This window comes from Sorex fumeus, unplaced genomic scaffold (genome assembly GCF_029834395.1).
Source record: "Sorex fumeus unplaced genomic scaffold, SorFum_2.1 ptg000003l, whole genome shotgun sequence".
NCBI lineage: Eukaryota > Metazoa > Chordata > Mammalia > Eulipotyphla > Soricidae > Sorex > Sorex fumeus.
Genome location: NW_026606060.1, coordinates 20,795,376 through 20,806,041, shown reverse-complemented (window position 1 = coordinate 20,806,041; position 10,666 = coordinate 20,795,376). Strand labels below are relative to the sequence as shown.

General features: G+C 45.0%; 1 pseudogene; it reads left to right on the top strand.

Annotated features, from left to right (window-relative positions):
* The first annotated feature begins 8,178 nt into the window (after positions 1-8,178).
* On the top strand, positions 8,179-8,662 carry LOC130028446 (immunoglobulin kappa variable 1-12-like; annotated as a pseudogene).
* The last annotated feature ends 2,004 nt before the right edge of the window (positions 8,663-10,666 follow it).

Sequence of the window (10,666 nt, the reverse complement as noted above, 5' to 3'; positions counted from 1 at the left end):
TTTCTTAAAGATGATTTGGACACATTTTCACAGGAATAAATTACCAAATACACCAGAAATCTGTTACTTGCAAAAGATAAATGGATACAAGTCCAGTTATTGCACATGAGACTGACAAAAACATCCCTAATCAATAGTCTATCTTTCGAGCAACCCCAAAAGCTATCAGTTCTTTTATATATAGAAAAGAAAAAAACAAAGTCGCTGCTCAACACTGTTTACAATAGTCAGAATCTGGAAAACACCCGATGCCCGAGAACAGATGACTGGCTAAAGAAACTTTTGTACATCTACACTATGGAATACTATGCAGTTCTTAGAAAAGATTAAATTATGAAATTTGCATATAAGTGGATTAACATGGAGACTATCATGCAAAGTGAAATGAGTCAGAAAGAGAGGGACATACATAGGAAGATTGCACTCATTTGTGGAACATAAAGAACAGTATGGGAGGTTTACTCTCAAGAACAGTAGAGATGAGAACCAGGAGGATTACTTCACGGCCCGAAAACGGCCTCACATGCTGGGAGAAAAATCAGTTCAGATAGAAAAGGAACAGCCAAGTAAAGATGCTTGGAGGACCCACTCGGGATGGGAGATGTGTACTTAGAGTAGACCATAGACCAAACATAGTCACCACTTAATACCTGCATTGCAGACCACAACACCCTAAAGGAGAGAGCGAGTTAAAAGGAAATCCACCTGCCACTGAGGCAGATAGTGGCAGAGGGGAGGGGAGAGGGATACTGGGAACACCGGTGGTGGAGAAAGGGCACTGGTGGAAGGATGGGTACTCGACACTGTATGACTGAAACTTGAGCACGAAAGTTTGTAAGTTTATAACTATATCTCACAGAGATTCATTAAAAACCACAGCACTCAAAAAGAGAGAGATAACAAAAGGGAATGCCCTGCCACAGAGGTTGGGTGGGATGGGGGATGGGGGGTGGGAGAGATACTGGGACCCGTGGTGGTGGAGAATGGGCACTGGTGGAGGGATGGGTATTTGATCATTGTATAACTGGAAACCCAAGCACAAAAATGTGTAAGTCTACAACTGTACCTCATGGTGTTTCACTAATAAAAAAAATTTTAAGAAAAAAAATAAAGAGAAAAAATTGAATTTTTTTTAAAAAGTCACTGCTCAATTGAGATGTGCCCCTCCCTTACCATATTTTGACACTCATGCACCCAAACATGTTTTTGCATGTAGTCCCAGGGGAGCATCTGTATTTGAGTCTGACATAAAGTTTAACTCTGACTTGCTTTCACTCACCAGGACTCCTCATGTCAACTTCTCAAAATGAGGTTCCCTGCCCTAGTTCGGGGGCTTCTGATTCTCTGGTCCCTGGAAAAGGACACAGTGGATGTAAGAAATGGAAACAGTTCAGGAGGGAAGTGTGGGGATCCTTGCAGGTTTGTCTGTGTGTTGATGGAGTAAGTGATGTGAGAGTCAGAAACATTCTGGAAGGAACAAGGGTCTGTGCTCTGGAGAGATACGATGAGAAAGTAGAGATGACACAGTGGATTAGAGGCTACTGTCTCATTTCTAAACTCTCTTTTTCATTCCCAGGATAAAGGTTTGATGTATAAGTATAAAGCATTCAAGAAATGGCAGTAAGGAAAGGGAGTATCCTGGAAAAAATCAGAAAACAATGAAGTTGATCATATGTGAATGGAATCTTGCACTATTTTCAATGTATTTTCTAATAAGATCCAGAGGTGATGTTGTGCTGACCCAGACTCGACTGTCCCTGTCCATCGTCCCTGGAGAACCGGCCTCCATATCTTGCAGGTCTAGCCAGAACCTCGTACATAGTAATGGAATCACCTACCTGGGCTCATTCTATGAGAAACCATAAAAACCTCCAAAGGGCTTGATCCACAGAGTTTTTGATACTCAGGTGTCCCAAACAAGTTCAATGGCAATGTGTCAGGGACAGATTTTATTCTTCAGATTAGCAGAACAGAGCCTGAGGACACTGGAGTTTCTAACTGCATGCACTTTAGAAGTTTCCATCCACAGTGATACAGCCCCAAACATGAACCTCCCTATTTGGTCGGGGCCAGATGTGCACAGTTGTTATTTGCTGGTGAGCAGACAGCAGAGTCTCTAAGTCAGTGAGAGGAAGGCATTGGGGATCTTAGGGGAGGAGACTGCAGCTGTGTGACTGAACCATGGGAGTCCCTGCTGTTACTGCAGACACCCCACATAAGGCGAGGGTCAGAGGCACAGGACTGGCCATCCATGTCACAACAAGAGACAAAGGGGGATCTTCTGTGAATGAATAATTTTAGTGAACTGACAGTTATGGGAAGCCTAACCTCATCCTCCCTGCCTTGCCCACTTTAGTATGGGAAATATTACTACCTAAGTACAAGATGATTGACACAAATCTTTTTAAGAGCCTCTTAAAGCATGATGGAATTTGCTTTTGATGTACATACACTTTAATTAAAAAGTGCATCCTATGTCGAGGGAAGAGACAGTAAAGTGGGTAAGGTCCTGGCCTTGCATGTGGAAAACTCCAGTTGGATCCAGAGGACCCATATAATTCCCTTGGGGAGTCTCCCCTAAGCCTTGAATCAGCCCTGAGCACTGTCAGGTGTGACCCCCAAAGAATCAAACACAGAAACAAAGTAAAAGTACTTAACAGTTCTTTCATCCAGGGTTCGGCTGTGGGACTGACCAAGGACATCTCAGCATGTGTAGCCACGGGATGACAGAGGACAGTCATCTCCTGTAAGCCCAGGGACATACACCTCCCTGTCCTGCTGCTGGACTGGGTGGCAGGTGGGCCAGTGGGCTGGGAACATAGTTGATTTTATGCCATTGTGAAATTTGTATAAAAGACAAAATCATCCATCACAAAAACTATCAATTTCACATCTAGTCAAATAGAAATGAATTGTCTAACACCACTCTCAGTTTTACTTCCAAAGAAACTTCCAATGACTTCTCAGTAATTGTCAAGCAAAAAAGTCATTCATCATCAACTGCAAAACCCTGTAGGAACAAGCAACACAATTTATTGCAAATATCACATGGTGGGGCAAAGTTGACGTTTGTTTCATTGTGTTTGTTCTCCATCTCTGTAATGCAGTGCAACATGCAGACCACACAGAAGCCGACAGCTTCCATTTCCATATCCCCAAGAGAGAGGGTATCCATCTCAGAACTGGTAGTACTTCATATCATGGGAGCTTACAATTACACACCATGTGATTTATCCACATCTGTCTCTGACACCCAGATCGATGACATGAGCATGGGCAAAGTGTGGTTAATGATTGGGAAATTGGTTTTCCTGGTGTTGCTTATTGTTTCCATAAAATACATTGTTAGCTGGGAAATTGTCTACTATGGTGTTGAATAGTGTATAGGACAGGACAGGGTTGCATTAAAGACATGATTTCAAAGTATACTAAACTGAAATATAAAATGGCTATTGAGTTGCACTAGCTGTGTTTCAATTCTCTCTACTGCTATCATTTGTAGAGCCAGTCATACATTGGAAAATGCAACACAATCTCACACCAAAATCACTCTGGACCAGGCATACAACTGACAGAGAAAACATGCTTCTCATGTTTGAGGTTCTGGGTTTGAATCCTAAAACACCATGAAATCATTTTAGAACATCAATGGTTGAATTGTTTCTTTGGGTCTCTCATAAAGTAGTAGAAACAATCCTTATGAGTCTTGGTCTAGAGCTAATGTCATGAGGGCTCCTCAATGTTGCATTCACTGTGGTTCTCAGAGCAGGTCTGGGTATCCTGAAAGGGGGAAGGAGGCTGCATTAGCCACTCTAGAGAGGAGCCAGGAGCCCACTTCTTTCTGCCATCACACGTTTTGTGTGCCATTGTCCTTACAGTCTCCTCCTCATCTCTGTGATACTCCTGCCTTTTAGAAAATAATATTTGTGACATATCCTGGCATCACAGTTCCTAGTACTTGTCTATTTCAGCCTGTCTTCTCAACTCACCTCTCATCGGAGGTAACCTCAACTCTGGTCACCTCCAATATGATAATAGAAATTGGAAATGTTCAATCACAAAGAGAACTGAGTATTAAAAGCAGGAAAAAGGGATATACATGATAACATTTGATTAGCTGTGTTGCAAACCATAATGCCTAAAAGGAAAGAGAGAGAGTTAAGAGACTGAGAGAGAGAAAAGTGCCTGTCATAGAAGCAGAGTGGAGTCGGAGGTGGGGAGGAGAAAATAAAAAGAGTGAAAAAATGTCTGATCACAAGTTAGTCATTTCTCCTCAACTAACTAACCATTCTATTAGGAATATGAATACTTTGGTTTTTTTCACGTTGTTGTGTGAAACTTCCCCTTTAGGAAAGAGCTCAAGGTCCAGATAGTCCTGTGGGTAAAAATTTAGATCTGAGAGTATATAACTAGGCACACAAAAATATACCCAAACAGTGTAAGTGTACCTGAAAATGATAGATTAAACTGTTTAGTGTCTTTGAATAGTAGAGGGCACCAAAGGCAAAGAAAAGAGAGAGAGGGAGAGGAAGAGAGAGACAGAGAGAGAATCCAGAATTTATGCTTAAAGATTGCTGCTGATTGACTCTGAGACAGTCCAGCTTCTGCTCTTCATTGAATGTGGAGGTACTCACTCACTGTCCTTAATGTCTCTGCCAAACAATGGCTCACATGTTGGGGCCCAGGTTGCAATGGCATTGCGTTGGATACGGGGATTCCTGTGAGGTCCCTGGGAGTATCCAGTCCATACTGTATCTTGCACAGTCTTTGTATGTGTATTTATTTATAGTTTGTGTGTCTCTTTGTTTCGTTCTCAACGACTGACACTGATGGACTGAGGTTAAAGGTGACAATTGATTGGCTTCTGCAAGGTACATCTTTGCATACATCAGCTTGGTGACAGACATTATAGTATTTCTTCCAAAGACTTGGGGAAGGTCTCTTTAAATTGCAGAAGCTCAGAGATCATCAACTATTAAGTTACTGTATCAAACAGGGGCCACGAGATGACAGACAAACCCCATACGCGACAAGAGAGACCCTGAATCCTAGAAACCCTGAGACAGTAACAGGTCCATAGTCAGCAGGGACAAGGCTGTGGTGGCAAAGTGTGAAAGCTGTTAGAGTCTGAGTTGTAGCCAGATTTTCACCCTTTCTTTCTGTGGGGATAGAATTCCTGTCCTGCCTCTCTGCTGTGAACTTTTGATCCTCAATCCAATGCACACAATTTGACTTAAGTTCCTCTGTGATATTTCGAGATAGAGAGGTAGAGTCGCTTCAGGTAAAATGAGCCCACAGAAGGGGGAATAGATGGGAGTTTAGGGACACCAGGGAACACTGCGCTGAAGCTCCCTCCAAGTCCCAACAGGCATAAATTCCAAGAGAGGCTTGTGAGGACAAGGGAATAGAGGGGCTCCTGCTGACAGGAGGGTCTCACATGAAGTGACCCTGAAGAACCTTGACTCTCCAGACTCCCAAGGTGTGAGAATCCCGTGTATGTGGTGTGAGCCCCCAGCCTGTGTGTTCCTATGAGGGAGCCTAAGCTGATGCTTCACACCTGGCACCCTCTGAGCAGGGTTGGCTTCAGGGACAACAAGAGAAGGTGGCCCTGTGGCAATTTTCCTCCTTTTTTTCCTTCTCTTCTGACTGCTGAGGAGAACTCAGAACTTCATTTTATCAGGCAACAACTTGTTGATAAAACTGCTGGCTATTCCACCAGAAATCCATCAAACCGAATAAACTATAACCTTGATAGTAATGTTTTGAATGTCTTTATGTTACTCCACTCAGATGCCCTGAGGAATACAATGCGACCCACCTCCATTTCCCGCTCGCTGTTCTAGGGCAAGGTCAGTGTCCCTTCAGGGCCTATATGAGTGTTCAGAGCATCAGAGACTGAATCTAGCTCTGAAGCTTCTGCTCAGCCCATTGCCCCCGAGGCTCTGCAGGATGGTTACAGCTGCTCTGTCCCCTCCTCACCATCAGAGAGGGTGTTAGAGTTTAATAATCACACATTAGCTGCCACCGGAGCTCACACAACCTCTGTGTACTAAACCCCCATCTGCTGTTCATGTGGTGGAATGCGCAGTCTTAGGGCCTCTTGTGACAACAGGATTGTGTGAACACCCTGGAGTCTCATCCTTCTTCTCCCCCAACCCTCCCCCTGGCCATAAAAACCACCTGAGGGCAACTCCTCTGGAGCAGACAGTGCAGGCAAAAGTGTGTGTCTGATCTGAGCTGTTCTTCTGAGTACACACACCGAGTTCACCTGCCTTAACTCTCCCCTGGTGTCCTTTGTAACTGAGGTCTCTTTCTCTCTCATCCTGCCATTAGAAACCCTTATTCTGCCCTCAGTGAATCCCTGTGCAGAATTATTCTTTGGTAAGTGAGCTGATGAGAATCATAGAGGAGGGGTTGGTTAGAATTTTGTTCATGAGGCCACTGGTGATCCAGTGAGAGCAGAACCCTAGCAGGATTAAAAACCAATGGTGGATTGAGGTGTGTGTGTTGGAGCAGGGGGAGATCTCTCCTGTCTGAGTCAGATGTTAGGCCTCAAACGACTCTGGAGGGTCCTATCAGGGTCCCTGCAAGAACGTGAGGCTCCCTGTGGTGCCCCTGTCTGACAGAGGCATCGTAGGAGGCTCCAGTCACAGGCTGTCAGGGAGGAAACTCATTTCCACTAGAATCCATGATCACTGTAGGGCTCCCCTGGGACCTTCTGTGTTACCTTCCATGGATCGCAGACCCTGCCCAGGACTCTGGATTCCTCAGAAACAGAAAGCTGCACTCTGGGCCAGCAGTTCATAGAGGAGAGTCCTTGGATATCAATAAGCTTGATGTAGACTGTCCATGGGCCTTTCAATTTTTTGTTGGTTTGCATTCCCAGGAGCATTCTATTGAAAGAAGAAACAGTGATTGAATGGGGTGAGGTGGTGGAGCTTGGGAATTCATCACTAGAGGCTATACTGACTCATCTCACCCAGCACTCTACCCTCACCAGCTCATAGGCCCCTGTTAGAGCCTAGATCCCAGGTTTGGCACTGCCTTATGCCCACTTTGATGCCCAACTTAAGACCTGTGAGTCATTACTCTTTGGGGTTATACCCTAACCTTACTTGAGTCTCAATGCCTTGCACCTTGGCTTGCTGAGAGCTTCCAAAGTTAGAAGAGATGTGTGGAAAGATAGTACAGTCTGTAGGGTGTTCGCCTCAAATGTGGCTAACCCAGGTTCAGTCCTTGGCTTCCCATAGGGTACCCCAGGCCCCCATCACTGAGCCTTGTTAGGAGTGATTTCAGAGTCTAGTGCCAGGAGTAACCCCAAGGAACTGCAACATGTGGTCCAAAAACAAAAACAAACAAAAAGAAAAAAAGAGATGTGTGATGTAGGATGTGAGCTAAAGGAGCACAGTGGATTCAAGGGAATTCGGTGGAGGAGACTCATTTCATCTATCCCTTCTGGACTCATTTCCATCTGGGCAGCTCAGAAGAGAATCTTTCAGGGAAAGGGGGACTGAAAAACATGGAACACTGTTCAAAGAGAAAAGAGTGAATGTCGGCGGTTCTGGGAAGGCAGGGAGCTTTTCTAAACGTGTAGAACAAACCCCACAATCTGAAGCTGAGGTTGAAGTGGTGAGACTGTCTCTCAGGAATGAAATTGGACACAGACTGTTAACCAAGGCCCCAAAGGTTTTCTGCTGTTAACATATATGTTCGATTGGTAATGATCACATCTCTAAAACCAATAATACCAGGATATCAATGCTAAATGGAAGATTGGATGTCCTGAATTTGATCCAAAGATGTGAAACTGAAGGAGTCTACAATTCCTGTGACGAGTCCGTGTGGCTGTGGTCTGACAGTGCCTGTCCCTGGGCAAAGATAGCAAGTGGCCTTGTACTGATTTTCAGGAGACCAGAGGACCCCCCCTTCTGTGCTCACACTGGGGGCCTCCTGGGGCCAAGGGAGGAGCATGTTCTCTGTGGTCAAAGTTCTGCTTCCCCACAGGGACTTGCACCCCCCTAACTTCCCTGCACCTGGGCTGGTCCCCACAACACCCTCCCCCCTCTGTCTGCCTACCATGCCCAGCCCTCTCTCATTTGCAAGTCCTCAGAGCTCATGCCTGGACACTGAATAATTGTCTGAGTCACCCTGCAGGGTCAGTGTCTGTCACACCCAGAGTGGACATGAGGGCCCCTGTGCAGCTCCTCAGCTTCCTGCTGCTCTGGCTCCCAGGTAAGGAAGGAAATGAGGGTTTACATAAAATTGGACTGCCTGTCTCTTCAGGGAAATTATCTAACTTCTGATTAATGATGATTATGTCCACTTATATATTTTTTATCTCAGGTTCCAGATGTGATATCCAGATGAGCCAGCCTCCATCCGTGTCTGCATCTCTGGGAGAGAAAGTCACCATCACCTGCAAGGCCAGTCAGAATGTTAACAATTGGTTAAACTGTATCAGCAGAAACCAAGGAAAGCTCCTAGGCTCCTGATCTATGCAGCAACCAATTTAGGGCCAGATGTCCCTTCCCGGTTCAGTGGCAGTGGATCTGGGACAGATTTCACTCTCACCATCAGCAACCTTAAGCCTGAGGATGCTGCCACTTATTACTGTCTACAGTATGATAAGCTCCCTCCCACAGTGATACATGTCAGAACATAAACCCCCAGAGATCAGCTATGTAAGGCTGGGCTGTTCCTCCCAAAGCCTCCGCGGCTAAAGGTGTGTCAAATGCAGCCAGGCTGTACAATGCTGGACAGTTCTGTTACATGTTGAAGAAACATCTTTAGTCTCCATTATTCTCCTTCTCATTCCAGCAGCACAGACATGACAACAGATCTGCTGATTAAATTTGTAGAGATTATTTTCCAGAAGTAATCAGTGACTGTGTCATTCAGAGTTCCTATGTGCTGGCCTGGGCACTCTAGAAAACCTAGAATCCATGTTTTAATAGATATTTTTAATAATCACACATATTGCCACCCCGCTTGTGAGGACACGTGAGCAGCTTCATAGCCTCACACTGAGGGAGGCTCACAGGGTGCATCCTCCCCTGCCATGATGTCCTGTCTGATGTGGGATCATAGGCTGACTCCCCAGAGGTTCCTTGCTCAAGTAGAATCTGTGGGTTCTGACCGGGTCCGGATAATTTCAGAAGAGGCACGAAGTTGGGTTGAGAAGTCGACATCAGGAGTCAGGAGTCCTCTGCTCCCTGAAATTTTGCCATGCACACCTGTCATTTCTTCCTACTTCCTTAATATCTTTCTGAAATTACACCCATGTCATGTGAGGATGAAAGAAACTCGCACTTAACTCCTGGTGACACACAACCCTCCTGAATTCCTGTCCTCTTTTAGCGGTTACTTCCCAACTAGTTGACCAGTTTATTTAGAAGGAAATTCTTTTTTTTCTTACTGACTGGATTGATAATATTTATTGTAGTATCTATTTCAAACACTTATCAAAAGTCTCGAAAAGGTTCACTGACACAAGCAGTGAAATCATTTCTGCTGCTGTATCAGAAAACAGCCACTATTTGGGAGACAGAGCCCAGAACTGACAAGGCAGAGCATGGATCTTAGAAGTGCTGGGACAAAAACTGAGTTAGTGTCCCATGGTCAATAGAGGTAGCGGGTCCTGTGGGTGTGAAGGTAAATGTATGAAAGTAGCTCTCAGAGGCTGATTTTACACAAATGATCACGTTCTCTACAATGTGAGCACAAGTGCAGTACAAGCTGTTCTGCAGTTAACGTTTGTGGGGGCGCCCATGGTCTCCACATCTCCAACTGACATCATGACTTAATTTCACTTTGACAATTAGTAGATACAGACAATAGACTATAGCTGAATGTGAAATGAGGTCCCAGGAGGGGAATTAGATGAGAGTATAAAGAGACCATAAAAACACCCTCTATCCCTCCAGGCTCCACACAGGAGAGGCCTGTGAGGACAAGGGGAGGGAGGGGCTCCTGCTGACAGGAGGAGGGTCTTACCAAAGATGACCCTGAGGGATCTAGACCTTTCCTCTCCAGCCTCATAGAGTAAGAGAATCCCATGTGTGTAGTGAGAGCCCCCAGCCTGTGTGTTCCTGTGAGGGAGCCTGAGCTGCGCTTCACACCCAGCACCCTCTGAGCAGAATCAGTCTCGGGGGCACCTCAGGCCATGGGGGCTTCACTGTTCTCCCCACTTCACTCCTCACTGCTCCTACTGCAGAGGAAGAAGAATCAGAATTCATTCTTGGTTAATTGGGTGAGAGTCCTACATTGCTCCTGCAAGCAAAGACATTGTGTCCAGCAGACAGCAGGGTCTCCCACAGTTCAATGTCAGATACCAGTGAAGGTGAGGCAGGAAGGAGCAGGAGTCTAGTTTCTGTTTTATGAGGGAAAAACAGGAAAAATTTTCTCCTATTTTTATCTTATCAACGTTATAAAGCCTTGTCAGTAAGAGGGGGTTATATTTTCTCTAAAACTCGTTGTATGTAAACATAATGAATTCAATTCCCTAGGTCCAGGAGAAGGCAATTTCTAGTACTTGATTCTAACAATATGAAACATATGTTTACCTGATACCAACAGACAGCAAAGAATTGTTGACTCCCATGACTGTTAAAATCTGTGACTTTGAATATCTGAGCAGGGAATTATCTCATACTGGACATGTGGGAGA